The sequence below is a fragment of the Leptinotarsa decemlineata genome, unplaced genomic scaffold, assembly GCF_025532065.1.
Source record: "Leptinotarsa decemlineata unplaced genomic scaffold, Ldec_3_MD MMD2_tig00026336_RagTag_RagTag, whole genome shotgun sequence".
Classification (NCBI taxonomy): Eukaryota; Metazoa; Arthropoda; class Insecta; order Coleoptera; family Chrysomelidae; genus Leptinotarsa; species Leptinotarsa decemlineata.
Genome location: NW_027412692.1, coordinates 5353137 through 5372497, shown reverse-complemented (window position 1 = coordinate 5372497; position 19361 = coordinate 5353137). Strand labels below are relative to the sequence as shown.

Here is a 19361-nt window from a genome sequence, read left to right as displayed (position 1 = left end):
ATTTTGATTCGCCGTTTTTCAGAACCAAGGTAGAATACCATTTTTACCCTAAGGAATCTTGGGAGGGTATTTTGAATGGATGATAACTGTCCGTATAAGTGACGTCATTCAAGTGCTTATAATCTACGCAGAAGCAGATTGATCCACCCTTCTCAGTCACTACTTCGTTAATCACTGCAGTAGATATGATCCATGCATTATTGTCTTCCAAAGAAAGGAAGTACCTAAGCCATTAATTTTAAAATGAACTCTTTCACAAAGATGTGTAGATCATGCAAAGAAGTAACTTTCAGACTCACACTGTAAGAGAAAGCCCCCACGAAACAACTTTTATACGAACATTGAATTATACAAAAAAACTTTTTTCTATTCAGTTTGTACTCTAAACATTTGTTATGAAATTGAACCAGATATCATTAACAGGATTGCTATACAATATAGTTTATGAAACATGGAACACTGTAATCCTCAATGGCGGATATCGATGTTTCGGAATAAGACACTTGCCTTATTACCTCTTCAGTACCAAGCTGGATAACATTGCCTTGAAATGAAGCGATGTCACCAAAAAACGAATGTTTTAGCGAATTAAGTTTTTTCTATGAACTATTTTGTAATATAATGTAATGAATAAATCCTTGTGTTTTTCTATTTCTTTTTGTATGACAAGAAGACTGAAAAGTTGAAATTTCTGGAAATTTGGAGGACTGTAACTCTGGAAATGAGAAAAAGCATCACTTTTTCATTTCTGATTTGTTTTCTATACGTAAAAATACATAACTACATTCAAAATTTGTTTCACAATCAGAGAATGCAGCATATCTAAAATTTCACTAAATCAAGTTTTGCAGAAAAATCATGCATAATTCGTGAACCTACACAAATTGTTTTTCGACAACTTCTATATCAATTCGCAAACTGGTGTTATCAATATACGGCTTGACTTTCTGGCAAAATATTTCTTGGAATCCTAAACATCTCTTGAACGGTTCGCTTGATGAAAAAAGCTGAAATGATTGAAACCATTCCAGAATCAATTCCGTGTCAAATATACGATATCAGAAAGTTATTGCCATCGAAATGATGATTTTTGGAGCTTCAGCACCTTCTCTTTCTTCTGACTATTAACTTCAATTGACTCTTATTACAGTCATCATCCTGAAAACCCACTAGAATTTTCAGAATTGAAATATGCTCTCTATTTCCGGGGATATTACTCGGCTCAGGTAAGATGCCCTGTATATATAATTGTGTGGAGCTCAATATTTTCCCAGTTTATTACAATTACATTATCTTACTTCCAAAAAAATATTATTCTATTCTCTTCATGTTAAACACTGCCCAATACTTTGGTTGAATATTTTTATCTAGAATTCTTCCAATTTCATTCAACGAGATGAGTGTAAAAATAGTTGTACTAATAAACTTTATTCAAGTGACAATCAATTTTTCCGTAATGAAATCCAAATCCACTCCACTTAGTCCTGTTTATCAAATTAATATTCAATAAATGTATATCAATCACATTTTTGAAGTGGTCATTACGTTGAAGGGAAATATAGCTTGTCACAAACAATTACTGTTTAATAGCTATCGAATATCTCATTACGGATTCAACGCTTGTCTTTTCCATTTCATTATGATGTGAATGTCACTCATATCAATTCGTAATCAAGAAAAGGAATCTATTTAGCAAAATCCAACGGTTTCGAGAGTTTCAAAAACAACAATCGTCGTACGTACGACGTCGAGAGGTGTTATTGTGGTAACGATTTTTGAACAGCTCATTTCGAATGTGGCATTTATGACCCAGTTGAGTACCACTGATGAGGACAACATTCCTCAATTTTCAATTTTGGTGGTGACAACAACAAATTATTGAAGGAGCTGGATAAAATCGACTCTGTGCCGCTTATAACTAACATCTACCGCGCCAAAAAGGCTTTGCATCACATAATTCAATAGTATTAAGTATTGCACAGAAATAATGCGTTTTCAGTTTTTATGAGCTTGTCTTGTTCAGATGATTTGTTGTCTAACAGTGATTCTTAGTTTTCGTGAATATATACACTCTTCAAAACCATTAACGGATGACTACTTTGTAATGATCAGGTACAAGAATAACTTTTATGATAAATATATTAATGTGACCTTTGGAATTTACTCTTTTGGTAATGAAGGTGGTCTATTCAGGGAATTATGCCCTCTCTACTCTCGAATCTAAAAATCATACCGGCTTGCCGCACTAAGGCAGAAATCTTAGCCGCACAGATGCAGAAGATTGTTATTCTTGGGTCACTGCTTTTGCTCAGGACACATGATTCTCGGACCTAATGATCACTTACATCACGGTGTAGGCTGTGGTCATTGGTTGATAATGCTGGCGCGCCCTCCCGAATGTATAGGGGCTTCGGGGGATAGGGCCTGACCAGCGCAAACTACGGTTGAAAAAAAAAAGATATTTATTGGCAAATATACATATTTTAATGTCACAAGTTGTACGAGGCAACTTCCGAATAAATATAGAAATCCTACAGAAGGATTTACCTGTGCGTGGGTTCTGTAGAAGTTGGAGTACTGATGATTACAATTTCAAAAATTAAAATATAAAATAGTATAACTGAATAAATTGAAAGTAAAACATTTAGAATATTAATTTAATTATATCTTCAAACTTTCTGTATGAAGATGTGAATCAGTTTCCGTGCATGTCACTGTGATAGTAAACATTTTTCATATCAACGTACTGGTGTATTTGAAGTCTTGGTAAGCCTAAGACCTAGGTTTAGAGTTTATTTTTAAATGAATTGTTACTCCTGATATTTTTTATATGATGTGGAACGAGATTATACAATCGAGGAGCGAGGTATGAGAAAGATCTTTGAAAGATGTTTTTCCTTGAATTAAGAACATATGAATTACTTTTGTGTCGAGGTTCATATTAGTGTTCTATTTTCCTTAATTCATTTCTATTAATATGTTGTCTTATGGTTTCGAGAAAGTAGTCTGATGTCTAGAATTGATGTTTCTTTATATAATGAGTCGGTCAGGTAAGTTCTTTTTTTGAGGTGAACAATTATCAATACTAATTATTTTGCTTGTTCTAGGTGTTTCAAAAAAGTTGTGTTTGCTGCTCCCCAAGCAATTATGTGACGTGGGTTTCGAACAATGTATACTATGGCATTCGTATTCTGGGCTGTTTTTAGGTATGGTCTCACATTTTTTAATCTATATGTAACGAATCGTAGCTGAATAATCAATATGTGCATCCCATTTTAGATGAACGTCAATATATATACCAAGGTATTTCAATTCATCTACTAATGAAACGGAAAGTTGTACGTCATCGTATTTTATTGATTTGAAATCTGATAGATTCCTAGCATACGAAGTGAAGGTAATGTAAAATGTTTTGAATATATTCATACTCAAAATAATTAAAGAAGAAAAAGATGTTTTATTCCCTGCTGCTTACCTCCAAGGGTCCCATTTGGAGCTGGATCAATAATGTTGTGGAGTGGAATAACATTAAGGGATCGTGTAGACCGTGTCATCCGCAACAGATCCCCAACCGCCCAAAGGTACGTTAATGATATGTTAGATGTCTAGATACGTCACAGAGCAGAAGCAAAAGGGCACAATTTCATTTCTATGCACGATGGGGCCCGTCCCCTCTCTGCAGGAATCGTGCGTCAGTGCCCACAAGCCCACAATATCACCACTTTGGGTGGCCCGCTTGCAGCCCGGACCTGAATACCATCAAACATGTCTGGGATCAACTGGGAAGAAGCCGTCAAAATCAACCCACCCTTTTGGATGAGGCGGAAATTGCTCTTCGAGAAAAGTGGGAGTATTTTCCTCAAGAAAGGCTCATAACAACCATGCCCCGGTGAATCCGAGCTGCGATTACCGAGTCATTAATTGTAACATAAAAACAACTCAGACTTTCAGACACGAAACTTTCAGACAAAAGTCATATATGGCAATACTAACAGGGATTCGTGCTTGTGCCCTCGAAAGATATATATTTTCTTCCATTAAGCGCTTTCTATCTTTAAATTTGAACAAAACGACTTATTGATGCCGTTATGTCTGGAATATAACATCAATATAATATAACATTCAAATGCCCGTCACTGCTTCTCTGAGTGGGGAGCATCCGAAACGTCCAATTTTCCACGAATCAGGCTGAATTTGACATGGGTTGTATTGATTTGAGAACCGCTGTGGTTTGTAGCTCATTCGAATATACCTGCGACTTGGAAAAATCCCACAAAAAAGTCTAACGAGGTCAAATCGCACGATCTCGGTGGCCAGTTCACATCACCTCCACGTAAGATGACCATGCCCTCAAATCGCTCGTGCAGAATATCCCATGTGGCATGAGCTGTGTGGCACGTGGCATCGTCCTATTGAAACTACATGTCGTTGTGTCCAGATCATTCAATTCAGGCCAAAAGAAGTTGGTAATCATCGACCTATAGTGCTCGCCGATGATAGTAATGGCTTGGCCAACGTCGTTCTCATAGAAATATGGACCTATGACGCCGCCTGCCCAAAAAATCCACATCAAACAGTAACTTTTTCGGAATATATTGGACGCTAGTAGATATCATGTAGATTAGTATCGTCCCAAATTCGACAATTTTGTTTGTTCATGTACCCATTCATTAAAAAATGGGCCTCATCGCTAAAAAACATTGGGATCAGTTGCCCATTCAGCGAACACACGTCGTTGTCTATGGTCGTTCACCTTCAGTTCTTGGGTCACTTGACTTTTGTACGGTTGCAGGCCCAAGTCACAGCGAAATTTTCGCCAATCTGTGGTCTGCCGAGTTGTTATGAGTGACGCGAAATCGACTGTCTCGGATTCCCCTGCAGTGGGAATGTTTTCGGTAGATCTCACGTTTCGTCAACGTACGGGTGTTGGTCGATCGTGGTCTCAAATTAATCCACAACAGTGCGAATATTCGTCTCGCTGTTGTTGATTGCTATATCCGTCTATGGTGATTTGGCAAAGCAGACTGAAAAAATGCAACTAATTTGACAGATGTAGCTGTAACAAGATGTCTGTTATCAATTGTCGAAGTTCCCGTTGGAGGACCGTATAGATAGATATATCTAGTTGTATATTTAGAAGAAGAAGAAGGGAAACTGGTTCCTTGTGGTATATTCAAAAATGTTTTTCAATGTTTTCAATGTTTTCAATGTTTTCATATATAGTTTTACTCATAATACGGCTACACTCTAGACAAAAATTCTATTGAACTATCTAGAATATCATAGGAACTCGATGAGAAGGCAGACAGTCGGTTCGTGACAAATCGACTCAAACTGAATATAGACAAAACGCAACAGTTAAAGTTTTCAGCAAGCTTTGCCGCTACATCAAGTGCAAACAGTGTTTGCATTTGATCTGTCATATTGACCAATCAACTGGGGCTGTAAACATTTTTTAATTGCAGAAAGGAGCTCTCAGGATAATTACTAATTCTGGTTATAGAGATAATTGTCTACCTCTATTTTTGAAATTGAGAATATTGCCGTTACCCACATTATTTTTGTACAACGTTCTCATAGAAATTAATAAAAAATCAACTTCATTAATCAATCAGTCAGACCTTCATGACTATGATACCAGACATTGTAACAAATTTCGGACAAACCGCTATCGTTTGAGTAAATCACAAAAGAACATACTGAATTTCAACCTCTACAACTATTTTCCCGGTATTTTCAAAATTCTTAGTATGTTCAAATTCCAAAAAATAACAATAAAAAATTATCTTTTGATTTTTTGCTTCTATTCTGTCGAAGAATACATGAATCATTTCAAATGTTTATAATGTCAACATACATACTCAATTTTGTTCTTATATTTTCGTATTTGTGTTTCTCGTTTGTTTTTATAATAATAATAATAATAATAATAATATACTTTATTTCAAAAAATGCAGACTAATACAGCTGAAGCAGTAATGAAGACATAGAATGAAAAGGCGTCACAGTGAAAAACATTAAACATTTGTATATATAAAATCTAAAAAAAATTAAATAATAAAGTAGATATGAAATATGTTGCAAAAATATTCATAAACATATATTGAAGACATATAGAGTTGCCTATCAGGTGGGAAAATTACAATTAAAATATTCACCAGTATTATATGGTTCATTTTCTATAATAATTTTTTTAATTTCTTTCTTGAATTTGCTGATGCCATTGATTGATTTTATTCGATCTGGCAGTTTATTGAAAAATTTTATACACATGTAGTGAGGACTACTTTCTGTTATAGAGAGTCTGTGTAATGGATACATGATATTTCTCGTTCTTGTTTCATGCCCGTGTGAAATATTATAGGTCAAAAAGGTATCTTTATTTTAAAAAAAATATATTAAGCATTCATATATATATATGCCAAAAATTGTCATTATATTATTCTTCCGAAAACACCCTCTACATGATGCTATGTAGGCCATGTTTAACATAACCCGTAAGGTTCTTTTTTGTATTACAAAAATTTTTTGAACATCATGACTACATCCCCAAAACAAAATTCCGTACTTTGCCACCGATTCGAAGCTGGAATGATATATTATTTTCATTGAGTTTGGGTGGAGATATTTGTTGAGAGATCTTATAGCATAAAGCACCCTATTGAGTTTCATACATAGATCTTCTATATGTTCTGACCAGGTCAGAAATTAATTGATATATAAACCAAGAAACTTTGATTTTGATGTTATTTCTCTCTCTTTTGTAGCTATTTTGATTGTCGGTGGACATTCCAACTGCAACTGTCTTGAGCGAAACAATACTGTGTGGGTTTTTGATTCGTTAAGAATTAATTTGTTGCTATCAAACCATTCTTTTGTTTTTTTTAAGAGATTTTCAGTATTTTCTATGATTTTTGGGAAATTTTCACCGCTAATCAATATATTTGTATCATCAGCATAGCTTGTTATGAACTGATCATTTCTGGTATTCATTGAGCATAAGTCATTGGTAAAGATTATAAATAGAATCGGTCCGAGAATGCTACCTTGCGGTATTCCAATATTTGATTGAAGTATCTGTGATTTTTATTTTGATTGTTAACAAAGTATTTTCATGCTATTTTCTGACTTTCTGCAAACATTTTACTATGTAGCGTGGTGAAAAAAATTATCTTATTTTATTTTATCTCACCTATCTTACTGGAAATATAATGTGATTTTCAGATATTACATTATTTTTCTTGAGCTCATGGTAGGAAATATATGGGACGTTTTAGAAAGTTCTGGAACCATTCTACTGGTGAAACTTAATTCAAAGATATATAAGAGTATACCAGTAATTGTGGAGATGAGAGAACGAACATGATTTCAAATAAAATAGACAAGGAATTTGTTTTGCAAGTTTCTTATTTGTATATACACCTTCTCGCCTGGGCGAAATTCCGTATTAAAAAACAACAACGTTCAAAGAATAGCAGCTGGAAAATCCTCTCCCTTACACCAATTTAATCCACTCTCTTCGAGATTTTCGTTCTACATTTCAGCTTATTGGGTTGTATTTCTTCAACAATTGCTAACATCAATTACAACACGTCATTGCAAGATCTTTTTTTATGGTTCGACGAGGCGAGATGTTGGCTTTCTGGAGTCATCCAATTACTATTTGCCTAATTGATGGTTTTCTGCTTCGTTATATTCTCACTTTCTTTGGTCAAATCTGTTCGGATGGAAATAATTTGATATCCCGATGATCGTCGTTGGTTTTGAGTTCACAGCACATTGAATGAACGTTTTTTTCAATTGAAGATTTTTCTCTGATAACATTTATTGACGACGATTGTCGTCTGAAGGCATACAATATCTATCAATACCCGAGGTGCATACAGACTTTTAAGTCATACTAGTTTGTTATTGCATTCTCAATATGCATATGAAATATAAAAAAGAAAGAGCATTTCATCAGATTTCACATTTCCATTCCATGATAGGCTAAAGAATTGCTATATTTGTCTGCAAAACAAATACATTTTGCTAGTTGTTAATGCAAAAATGCAAGAAAACAGAAAGAGTAACGGACAAAAAGCTTGTAAACAAAGGAGTTGAAAGCTGTTGGTGATAGAGAATTTAAAAAATACTAGATGGCCGATAACAATTTATTGAAACTATGCTGCTTGGATACTTTGGAGATCTCGCTGAAATATATTCCTCGAGTTCCTTCTAATCCAAATATAGACGGCCCAAACACCAAAGAAGGCTCAGGATGTGGAGTGTACTCCAGATCACTGAGCCTAAGGATTAAGTGGGGAATGGGAAAAAATACCAGCGTGTTCCAAAAAAAAACTGGCTGGCATCTCAATCGCCTCAAAAGAAATAACCAGGAAAGGAATTTCTGGCAAAAACATAACAATCTGCACTGACACCAGACAAACCCTATTAGCCTAGAACAGACAACGTGTAAGCTCAGGGCTGGTACTGAAGTGTCACCAAGATTTAGCCAAAACCTCGGTAGATAATAACATTATCCTGAGGTGGGTTAAAGGATACGACTCTTTAGCCAAGGAAGCGGCTGTACTAAGAATTTTAGGACCCGACAATTGCGGAACTAGCCAAATGTTACACCCATGCTCAATCCCTAAAGGGATGGGATGGAATCAAATGATGCAATCTTGCCAGGATCACCCTGGAAAGCTGGCGCCGAAGAAATATCTGACGATGACCAGGAAAAATCTACGCTCAACAGTAGGATTTCTGACTAGCCACTAACTGAGGAAACACCTCCATAATATGGGGCTAGCAGACACAAATCTATGCAGGATGTGTGAATAGGAAGATGAGACTGTCTGGCATGTCCTATGCGAGTGCCCGGAGTTATCATCAATAAGAGAGTGTGTATTCGGCGAGTTTTGGCCTACACCTGTCGATATAAAGAAGATATCTCCCAGTGACCTGTCCACCTTTCTGGAAAGGACAGGATGGACGATGACCTAGGAGGACAACTCCTCGGGAGGATGCACAATGGGTCACATGTGGCCTAAGTGCTGTGATGTGAATAATATAATTTGTGTTTATATCGAAAATTGAAAATTTTTACGGATCACCATCAGAGAGAGAGAGAGAGAGAGAGAGAGAGAGAGAGAGAGAGAGAAAGAGAAGGGTATAGTAGATACAAGAAACATGTACTGTGACAAGTACTCGAGGGCGGTATTGCTTTTGTTTTTGAGGTAATAATTGCTGATATTTTATTGCCATTTTCTCAGTATTTGAAGGTTGTGATGGACCAATATCTAAAAACTCAAGTGTTACTCCGGATCTTTGACATTATCACGACGTTTCGGCAATATCGAACTTGCCATATTCATGTGCTCTGCTCAGTAGCTGTACTTCCTGAACTCAGTAGCTGAACTTTCAAGCCTATAGGTGCAGAAGACCAATCCAAGAAATTCAGTTGTAGGTAGTTTAAAATTTACTCAGATTATTTATAATTTCGTGAGTTCGAGCAAGAACAATTTTGTGATCAGATCTGACACCTCCAGCAATGTTCGTGGGTTTATTTTGAGCTTGGTTGATTATGTAATTGTAATTAAATCTAAATTGGAAAATGGCTTTGACAAAATGCAGTTTATTCTATTTTCCAATACAAGTTGTACGTTTATATTTGATTATCTGAAACTGAAATGTGGAACAAGAATATCTATTGCAAATTAAATTTTGCCCAAGCACTGCTCAAGCACCCATACTCCAGAACTACAACACTTTTCTCGGCGCTGACAGTAAATAGTTCAGTTCGTCTCCTGGTGACGCTAACTCGGTTTAAAAAACGCTCGTCCGGAATTTTGTTTTTGTTCATCACACTATTCAACGTTTTATTCTGAGCGAATTCTATGTTGACACAATTTTTGTTTTCAGATTGTAGAAAGATGATAAAAAAAATCAGTTTTAATCGAATAATTCTGTCAATGCATCTGTTAGGTAGATTTGTTCGAATTATTTCAATGTTTATATGCTATCATTTGAGATTAATTGGGATTAATTCTATAACAGTTATTTTTTCAAGAAATATATAAGAGCCAGAAGACGTTCATTATCAACACGCAAAGAGGAATACTCAGTTATACATTCAACAAACACGCAATTTTGAAATTAATACATACTAATATATTTCATTTTTATTTCAACCACTTTCCTGAAAATTCCAGGCCACAACATTTGTAAGATATTTGCAAATTCAAAAAATGCCAGAGAGTTATCAAATCATATAAAGATCTACGAAAATACTGAAGATACTATCAGCATTTTTGCCCATTTACTATATGTGATATAAATGGAAAAGAGCCTTTTTCTATGCAAACCCATTTGTCACTTTCTCGTAAAAATTCTTTCACTAGACTTCACTTTGACACGGCACGAAGGGTTCAAAAGTCACTGACTCTATTTATATCATACGACGCTCTGATGCCGTAAATGGATAAAGGAAAAAGAATGGTGGTGAATAAAATGAAGGTACAAAATAATTTTCCGCTCATTTCTCGAATTGCAGTTTTCTGAATTATGAAATGTTACTTTTATGTAAGGCGGATTGGCTGTTCATCTTTCACTGCCTGAACCACTGTGCATGCTGTTTTTGGCGAACGCATTGGCTTGAGATGAGGAGGTTGAACCGGCCATCGGATGCCTGCTTCCACGTAACCACGCTGGATACGGGAATGACAGAAGCACTTGTGATTTTTTCATTTCCTAACAGAATGGCATCCCAACAATGGCTTTATCCTAAGGTCTGTGTATCCGTGCCGACAGGATGAATGACACTGAGCCTATCAGCTTTCTCTACGGAACCTTCGAGACACCGGGCGCCCTCTCGTCGTAGCATTGCCTTGTCATGGTAATGCAGGGCTCTGCCGTGAATGACCTTCTTTCCATAGCTACTCGTGGGACTTTCATGGACAGAGTAAACTTAAAAATTCTTTCTGACGCTGAGTCTACAGAGGATATAGATGTCGAGCTTACGACTCCAACTGATCTCCCTGTGAGTTTAGATCAGGAGCGGGAGCTTCTCAACTCTCCAACTCCTGACGCAATAATTGAACCTACAAGAAAGGTTTGGTGGTGCAGCCAGGTAACGACTGAGTCATCTCCTCAAGAGCGGAGTACCTTATGAAATCGCTCTGCACCAAATTCTTGAGCGGCGTACGCAGAATCTGTCTTAGGTGGAACAACAAACCCCCCATGAGCAGGTTAGCAATGCACTCAAGTGATGATTCACCAAAACCAGATGCAAAAAAGACCTACACGGTTGAATTTAAGGCATCGTCAGGTGTAGCTGATGTGCAAAAATCCTCATATGGGAAGGTTGTCGCAGGTATCAAGGTGGGAATCTAGCACCTTGACTATCCGACTACCTCATTAACGATGAAACAGCAGAGCATATACTTTTTGCCTGCCTCGCTGGGGACCGAATCTGGTTTTTAGAGTTCCGCAGAGCCGTACTCCAGCGTGTGGTGCCAGAGCCTAAGGAGCTTGTGATGCCAAAAAAACTGGGCATCGGCTCCCATGCGGTTTTTAATGATTTGAAACGTATTGGAAAGGTCAAAAAGATCGAAAAGTGGATGCCCCACGATTTGAATGGTCTCGATTCAAGCTCCGTTCTTCTTCAAAACCATGGTTTCTTTATGGTGGTCAGCGTGTAGAACGCCGCCCTTGTCTAGGTTTCTTCTGGTTATAACAACCGAAACTGTTTGGAAACTGCGGAAGACACGATAGGTTCGTTCTGGTTTTACGACGTCAGGATCATGCACACATAGAGCAGTCTGGTTTATTGAGGATAAGTTGTGATTGAATCCTCTGTTCCTGGTTTCGACTGCGAAATGATCCTAAACTGCCTTAAACCGTCCCCAAACGTTCTTTAAACTGCTGAACTGTTGAGAACTATTTCCGTTGCTCATGCGCATTCATGTGGAAATGTGTTTGGGCTTTTTACTAGGATGTTTTTTATTTATTCGATTCAAATAATTGATGATTGAGGTTAGATAACATTTGAACTGACTACGAGGATACGCTACATAACAAAATGGACATGATCAACAGTATTTTCTCGTCTTCATCTCTTGATACGATATACGATAGGTGGCACAGTGATCGTCTCAAAATGCGTTCTGGTTTAACCAAGTGTCCGAGACTATTTCGGACTGCTTGAGATTTTTTGTTTGTACGCATCATGTCTTGCGCAGTTTCTAAACAGTTTCGGATGTTAGAACCAGAACAAACCTATCGATCCGAACTTATCCTCAATAAACTAGAACGCTTTATATAAACAGTGCATGCTCCTGACGTTCTAGAACCTGAATTTCTTAGAACCAGAACAAACCTAAAGTTCCGACAAGTGGCTGTTTGGTTATCCAGGTGTTATAACCACCAACTTATTATATGCATTTGATTTGGTATTGGCTGATTATCCGTGCATCTACGTGTAATAGATTCCTACCTGTGTTGGCTGCTGTCTCAATTTTCAACCTTGTGAGAGCTCCATCGTGGGACCAGACAACGGTGAGCGATAATAAAATTTTGTGGGCCCGACTTTCATGAATCGAAGCCTTTTTCTTTCGGCAGTGTAGCGTTTAAGTTTTGTTCGTTCTTTTGTCAATGCTGACGCGGTCCTTGTGGACTGTAGAATTGATTATATTTTGATAGTGAACCGAAAATCTCTGATTTGTAGCCCAACCTCATCAAGTAAATGAAACAATTTCTTTCTCTTGTTGAGGAGCTGCAGCTTGCAGCAGTGCCACCCACCATACTTCCCTGACCTCTCGCCAATCGACTACCATCTTTTCAAGGACTTTGATTACTTTCTCACCGGAAGAACTTTCGCCGATCAGGACGAGGCAAAAGCGGCCTTCGTCGAAACCCGAGCACTCAATTTTCATGCTGACAGACAATTTGGACCACATTTGTCAAACAACCCAATACAATAGCAGTAAGTTGTAATAGAACTACTTGTAAAACTTCAAAACATGTTTTTTATAACACTATTTCAAAAAAATTTCCAATATGACAAAGTCCCTTCTTCTGATGACAACTACAGCAGGAATTTGAAAAGTTTCAATTGTAAATGAAATTAAACAAGAACTAAAACAAAATAGATGAAAAAAATCAGCAGAAACATACCAAAGCTACCATATTTTGAATAAACTGTTGACTCTATCATTTCTGGCCAATATGATCAATTGAATTGAATCATTCATATTCATGACAATTAAAATCATGGTGGTAGTATGCAACAATTCTATTTCATATCGTCTGGTTTGGAAACTGAGTGGAAATATAAAAAGGGTGTTGGAAGTAATTCAGTTGAAAAATGTTTAGGTTCGGAGTAGATTTATCTCAAATGAAACATCCTATATTTTACCGCAGATTTATATTTCAGATTAAACTTTGGAACTACTTTCTGAAAGATACATTTTAATGAACTCACGTAGTGGTTTTATTGCCTCTCCAAGACGATACAGACAAAAAATCGGTTTCCGAATAACTCATTCTAAATCTTTATTGAACGAATTACAAAATATGAAATCAAACCATCTTATGATTCAAATATCTATTTATGGTCATCAAAACTGTGGTAATTCATATAAAACTGTCTATTCTGGATGGATCAGGTGATAGAATTATGTGCAGCCAACGCTGTTGATTTATATTGGGCGATAAAACTGCCGCAATAGATTTTCAATTATTAGAACACACTTGCAGACCGGTTTCAGGCTGTTTGGCCACTCGTCAGTGGCCTGAACGAATTGTTCTTTCAGATGATTTTATTTATAGCCAGTCTGCAAGTATGCTCACTGACTATATGTGAGTAGTGTTCTTTTCTTATACGAGGAATTGGGCAAATTTCGGATATACAGTTGGTTACCTCGTTCACAGGCAGATGCCGCGATGACAAACCTGTTGTTTGTTGTCTGCTTCAGCCTAGTTCGAGGAATGATAGTCTGAAGGAATTCGATTTTCAATTATCGGAAATCATCGGCTTCATGTTGATAATATATTCTACCTTGCACTGACGAGTGGCCACAGACCGCAAACGGTCTGCAAGTGTGTTCCAATAATTGAAAATCTATTGCGGCAGTTGTATCGCCATCAGCATATGCAGGAATAACTTCAGTGAAGAATCCTGTACTGACACCTGTTGGATATAATCCAACGCCCTTCGTGGTATTAGCCAGGGGAGTAGTCCATTAACCTACAGTGTAGGGAGTTGAGACTGGCCTGAACGAATTGTTCTTTTAGATAATTTAAAACTAATTCTTTGAAGAAATCGTCAAAATTAGAGCTATTGCCGAGGACTTTCCAACATTTTACGAATTGACTCGTCAGACGGGCACACTATACCTTTGATACAATTTTTCTGGGACCCTTCTATCTATATCACTTCCTCAGTACTATTCAATGTCTTATATTCATTCAAGTTGCCAATAGAAATTAATTTGAACAGATTTTTTTAAATTATCGAAAACATTTTTTTTATATGAAACATTGAGTTTTTCATTGCCAGAACGTGATCAAAAATGAAACTGAGAATAACTCTCATCAACATTTAGTGTACCTACAATTGAAAGTGAATTTACGTATTTACATGTAGGTTTGTATAAAAAACATGTAGGTGATGAAATATCAGATTCGTTATCATTTACAGATATCAACAAACGCATGCAGATTACCTTGTCATCTTGACAAGGTCCACGTCTGTCAACCTCAGCAAAACTGTGATAATCCCTTTCACCAGAGGGAGAAAATTAGACAATTCAACGACACTTTTTCTCAATGATGAGGTCGTTCCATTTGGAACGAGGTGAAATATCTTCGCATTGTCCTTGATGATAAACTCACCTAAAACGCTCACTTGGAAAAAGTTTTACACAAACCCAGACTGTCCCTATGGACATGTCGAAGGATTTCTGGTAAAACTTGGGGTTTAGGTCCCAAACAAATCCATTTTTGGATCCACTTATGGATCAATTGTCTGGTGGCTCAGGCGAAGCTCTCTGGATTACGGAGACATGCTTGCCTGGCTATCTGTACTGCCGTAAGTACCATATCGTCGGCGGCTATGGATATGGCCGCCTCTCAACATTTTTCTGGAGAGAGAAAGAGGCTACATGGACTGCATATAGACTTATGCACATCGCCAATTGCACAAATCAATCTATTGCAGAGTACACTGCTGGTTGACATTGGAAATCACAGCATTCTGGGAATGACCTCTGTCATTATGCCTTCAACTAAGAACTGGGCCATACAGTACTTTTCTCATGTAGAGGGTACTGGATCCTCTGGGAGAAGGAGAAGGGAGAAGGAGAAGCAGTTAGTTATTGGTTCACAGATGGATCTGTAATAACTGCCATTGGGATGGTTACCGTAAAATATTATTTCATTCATCCAAACCCGTTTCTTCAGGGTCGATATTTTTCCAGTTGAAAAAGCGCTGAATTACTTTATGACTGTCGGACCTTTGAGCGTCGTTGCGGTCATGTACAAGTTGAGCTAGACTAAACAAATGAATATATTACATCCCACCGCTGTCACCAGTGTAATAAAGGGTTCTTTCTGATTTTTTTTTTAAATAGATTTTGGCAGCTGCTGTCAACAGATGCAGATTTCTCCATATCAAAATTTGAAAGTTAGGCAATTCCGAAAAAGCTGTAGCTCACCATATAAACTAATCGGCTTCGTTAGGAAGCTGGATTTATTTGGCCGAGTTTGAATAGGTGTGAGCCATAATGAACCCTTGCTTGTTGCGGTCGGGGGTCGATTAGATCCTCTTACTTTTGACGTGGCCTAACCTATCGTAAAACCTGTGTAGGAAGATTAATTGAATCCATCTATTCTTTATGGGCAATATAATACAAGTTTCAACATTATTATACTGTATTTCCTCAATTATACTTTTTGCAAAATCTGTCGCCGTCGTTCAAGGAGAGTCAATATTGCTCATAATATGTTGTAACTTTCGGATGATATACTCAATGATTTGCTTGAGTAAATGCATAATATCACAGCATAAAATTTCGCGAAATTGCTTGAAACTCGTTACGTTAATTGATATGCCTAAGCGTTAACCTGTCGAGAAGGGAAAACAAAAGTCGCTCAGGCGATAACATGAACATGCATTCCAGAATGAAAGGTTCACAAAGAGAACTGCTGATTGATTGTCTTCAAACATTTCAACCAAATCTTAAGGGAGAGGCGCATTGTACCGTATTTGGAATCATAGGATTTCATTTCATTCAAAGTAATTTCTGATTATGGAATAATCCTGGGTATCATTGGTTATATTTAGATTCATTCATCTCCACAAAAAAATCTGAGAGCTTTCTTATCAGAACTAAACACTGAATGTGTCTGAGTAAGTCGATGAGGAGTTGTTATTGCACTTCAAAGAAATAAACAAGAAAATTGAGAAATAAAACCATGTTTTTATACCACTTGTATTCGTAAGTAACTGATAATGCCAAACCTTATAGGTATATCTGTAGTTTGATCCTTGTTCTGTATTTTTTGTTTGATTCTAATTTCTAATTTATCTATTGTCTTTTAGGTGTATCCATTCTCGTTCGTTATTTGGTATATGATTTTCCTTTCCTTATTCCGGGCTTCATTGATAAGTGGTGTGATGATGTTCAAACCACTCATCACACAAAATGACTGCCTATAACGCATTCATATACAGAATGTTGAGGATGTCACCAAAAAACTAACGAACATCTTCAAACCCCTTCAAACCAAACCAAGAAAAAAACTGATCCAAAGGTACGACGACCACAAAAAGGCATACATAAACCCAATAACATATAAATCAAACCTTGCATTACATGCCATACAAAACAAACATAACTTTCCCACACCAGAGAACATAAAACTCATAAAACAAGTCAATAAAGGAAACCGTATGGATATCTGGGAAAACTCAAATATCCATAAATTTAAAAGTCATAATTTACTTATCGAGGAACAAAGATAAATCAAAACACAACACGACCTAATATTCAATATACTACACAATACAATATACATTCCTAGAAACAGTGAATCTAGAGAAAGATATTACCTCTCTAGAGAGAGATATTACCTGATGTAACCCAAATACAGGCAAATTTACCTGCAGTACCTGCCCTAACGCGTTCTAACCGCATAAAAGAACAAACAAGAGGATGAAACGTTCAGTTTGAGTAGAGCCAAGAAAATGCTAGCACAGCCAGCTATCGAAAGCGCTCGCATATAATAAATAGAAATTAGAAAGTTTCAAATCCTGTTTGTGACATATGTTAATATTAAAATACTGAAAATAAAGGAAAATCAGTTGCATCATGATTGATTTGATTATTGAAGTTACAGAAAAAAATGGCTTCTGATATCTGTGGGGTATTCGATTAAATCAACATCCCATTAAGTTGTCATTTTCTTCAAAATTACTCCGGATATGTACTCACTTACAATGGAGTATCTGAAGATGATGAAACCCCCAAAATAAAAATCACACTCTAAAATGATATTAGGGTATTGGAAAGTGATATCACGATAAATTTTTGTATCGCAAAGTTGATTTGAAAGGGGTGTATTTTTAGGGGAGATTAATTTTTGCGAAAGAGAAGTTTTTGGCTTCCTACCTCTCTATCTTCATACAAAAAAATGTGGGATCTTCCTAAGAAAGGAAAATATCAATTTCTATAAATCAACTCTATAGAAAGATGTGTAGATTATGCAAAGAAGTAACTTCCAGACACAAACTGAAAGAAGAAGCCCTCTCGAAATAGTTACTTTCATATAAACTTTCAATTACATGAAAAAACAAATACTTTTATATGAACACTGAATTATAGAAAAAAACACTTTTCCTCATTCAACTTGTGTTAAATAGAGATGTCTGATCCAATCAGACATCATTCAAAGGATTACTACACAATATAGTAAATGAAAGATGAAATTTCAGTTACATGGAATACTGTCATCCTCACTGGTGGATATCTGATGTTTCCGAATGAAACACTTGTCTTATTGCCTGTTAAGCACCAATCTGGATAACATTATAAGATAAAGCACTCGATTCATTGATAAAATAACGACTCTATATCACGAATGAGTTGAATCTATTCTGCTGTTTTGAGAGGGCTTTTTCTTCCAGTTCCTGTCTGAAAGTTACTTCTTTGCATGATTTACACTTTTTTGTATAGAGTTAATTTTTAGAAATCGATTGCTTTATTTCCTTCTTTGAAAGTTTCTCACATTTTTTTTTTATAAAGATGGGGATGTTAAAAGCCAAAACCTTTCCACTCCAAAAATCGAAAGGTTATCGTATCAAGTTTCATCTCAACGCATTATACACCCAAAATCACAAAAAAATGTTTTGCATGGAAGGTTTGGCCGAGTACGAAAGTGATTCTTGCCAGTTTGGGCGGTAATTAAATTGTCGCTGGTATTGAGAAAAACAATTTTACCAGTGCTGAGGCTACAAGACTCTAACCAGTAAAAGTCATCCATATAACTGGAGATTAATACATCACAAGCAACCTCAATAGCTTTGAAAATCACCATGAATCTGTATTTAATCATATAGAATTTGACCAATATCATCACATACAGCTGGAGAGTATTTATTTGTCAACTGAATCATCGATAGCGTTTTAATATTCGGGGCTTTTCGAATATTGATACAAGAAGTGAAAGTAATTAGGTACTGATATAAAATTGATGTCAGGAAATATATCGCCACACACCTTTGAACAGCTGACATGTTCTTATTTTACAGTTGAATAATGGATTCTTATTTTTGGAGCAATAGTCGTTACTACGATAACAATATTAGGTAATTCAAGAACATTTGGGAATCGATTTGAAATTCTTCTGGAAAACCGAAGCAGTGAAAGCAATTCTTTTCATTCCATTGAAATTACTCACTTGTTGAATCGGATCTTGATCAAAAACTCCAAATCAGTACCTCAAAGTCAATTTTCACTCAATAACCGAACTGTTTCTCAACTGTCGACACTGAAACACAAATTGAGTTACTTTATTTTGCCTTCATCCACAAGTTCTGATGATATGTAATCGCGCGTCTTGTGCAGGACATTATCGATGACATTGCTATCCTTGCAAACTACATCCGCGGACTGTGCGGCTTCAATTTCGGCGGGATCACCGAGTTTTCGTTCAGAGAGAATCAGCGCACGCGTCACAATTTGGTGGTGTTGAGTCAGGATAACATGCCTCTTGCTCCATTTTCTGGGGAGTGACTCCTGCTTTCATTCAATTATTCCTTTGAAATTTGACAATTGAGCACATTGATAAAAAGTGAATATGTAATAAAATACAGAATA

General features: G+C 36.5%; 1 protein-coding gene across 1 annotated transcript in view; it reads right to left on the bottom strand.

The window, feature by feature from the left end:
- The window catches only part of Gyc88E (Guanylyl cyclase at 88E), a 169452-nt gene extending 150306 nt beyond the window's left edge, over positions 1 to 19146 (bottom strand). Inside the window, exon 1 of the mRNA XM_074183199.1 lies at positions 18943 to 19146. The gene's annotated coding sequence lies outside the window, so the exon portion shown is untranslated. The remainder of the gene's footprint in view (positions 1 to 18942) is intronic.
- Positions 19147 to 19361: the final 215 nt, after the last annotated feature.